Genomic DNA, 2,347 nt, shown 5'->3' with positions numbered 1-2,347 from the left:
ATTTCTCCTAGCTCAAGAACAAAGTAATAGAAAAAGAATAAAATCAAGTGAAGTCTATGATAATATCCAGCACATGGTAATAAGAGCTAATTCCTATGTCATCAGGGTAAAATTCTTTCTCTAAAATGAATTTGCTCCAGAACCTATCAATATTAGGAAAAAACAACTGTTTCATATTTTCATCCATACAGCATTAGACATAGTTTTTATTGAATCAAAAAGACTACTCCAAAATAAAATTGTAGTAGTCGAATAGTAACCTCCTTTTGATTAATGAAGTAGAAGATAAACCTGAGAAACACCTAAAATTCTGAAGAAGTGAATGAAGAGATGAAACAGATTGCTCTGTAGAGAGGCCCTCAAGATAAAATAGAATCACAGTTCATTATGCGTGTGCGCACACACACACACACACAGCTTACACACCATACTCTTGATGAAATGTGTACCAGCTATCATTCCTAGTTGATCTCAAAATATAAGACCTTTACTTATAAAAACATTCACTCATAAAATCAGAAGCTGAAAAATATTAAGATAAGTAAAGAGACTAACAATTTGAAAGAGGAGAACCAAGTTGAAAATTTTGAAGCGAACAGTTTCCACTGAAATAGACTGAATTCAGGAAATGATGTATCATGCTTTTTGAATACACAGATATATACATTCAATAAAACAAGAGCAAATAGAGCAACTGGAAAATACAGAAGTATTACTGGAAAGTGCTTTAAATCACTTTTTAAAAAAAGAAATTGATTAAAGGCAGTGAATAGTAACAAAGATACTAAAAAAGGAGAAAGAGGGAATAACTTTAAAGACTACCTCATAAAATTCTTGCATTATAAAAAGCAAACATGTAAATGTCAAGAAAACATATAAGAAGCAAGGAAGATGGGTTCCATAGATCTCACGCTTTTATAGCAGAAGTGGAGGACAGAATCAGCTTTCTGATTAAAGAAAGAAGTGTGAGTAATTCCAGAACCCTACTAAAATGGCAGTAAAGAAAAGGATGAAAAATAAAGTTGAGGAAATCTCCCAAAATATAGAGCAAAAAGATAAAGCAATAAAAATAAAGGAAACAGGTAAAAAAAAAACCTTAGAGGATCAAATTGGGAGAAGAGGGAACAAGAAGTATGCATATGTGTGGTATAAATGGGGAGGGGGAGTAGTAAAGCAACTTCCATAATGAGAATGCAACAGATGATGCCAACACCTAAAGACTCAAGATATAATAAAATAAGCATGTTATTTTTTAAAATGGAGATCGAAAAACTAAAGTGTAAAAGTAGATGCCTCTGGAAAAGAGAAAATTGCAGGACAAGGGATTTGCTGGTAGGGAGAAGGACGTTCTTTGTTGCAAGCCTTATGGGATTACTTGACACTTTAAAGAATGTGCATGTATAACTTTGGTAAATATAAAAGCTAAATTTTTATAAAGAAGTCTTAAAGTTTAAAAAGAATAGGACACATTTTCCCAAGAAAGATTTGACTCTTTATTTTTAAAAGACCTGACTGTGTTGAAGACAAGATTATTGTTGAAAGGAGTGACCTGAGTATATCCCCAGGAAATACAAATTCCAAGGATAAAAAGGAAATCTTTCATTTTCCAGATTGGAGGAAAATGATGATCTATGAAGAAAAAAGAAAACCAGGATCAGATTAGTTATTTCATTTAATAGTTCTATTGTCCATTTCCTAATAATTCGTGTGTTGTGTGGCTTTTGTCTTTGGACAGAATTACTAAATAAAACCAATATCTGGGTATTTTTTTAAAATTATGAACAAATAATAAAAAATAAACTCTTTTTAATAAAAGGAACTATTAGCAACAGATATACAGATTATAAGAATGAAAGACTATTATTATATTTGAAATCATAAATAAAATTGGTAATTATTCTGAAAAAAATTACTAAAATTGATGCAAGATAAAACCTAAATAGAATAACAAATAAATATTAAAAAATTTTAAGTAGAATATCCCTCCAAAAATCCCTGAACTTAGTTATTATTACTGGTGATTTTTTAAAAAACTTTTTAATGAAAAGAAAAAAAAGACCATTACAAATTTCTATAAAATTCTACAAACATAAAATAATATTAAAGGCTACACAATTCCAAGCAGATATAAAAGTGACACAAAACCTAAAGTATACATTATAAAAATTTATAGATCAATATTATTTACAAATATAGATATAAAAATCTCAACTATAACAGTAAATGAAATTCAGTAGCTAATTTAAAGACCTGGCAATTATAATCAAATAGAGATTATTTCCAGAAAGTAAGGACAGATCAGTACTAGAAACTGTAATAACTTCAACAATATGCCAAGTAAAAAAAC

This window comes from Pteropus vampyrus, unplaced genomic scaffold, assembly GCF_000151845.1.
Source record: "Pteropus vampyrus isolate Shadow unplaced genomic scaffold, Pvam_2.0 Scaffold85, whole genome shotgun sequence".
Classification (NCBI taxonomy): domain Eukaryota; kingdom Metazoa; phylum Chordata; class Mammalia; order Chiroptera; family Pteropodidae; genus Pteropus; species Pteropus vampyrus.
This window is presented reverse-complemented; position numbering follows the sequence as displayed.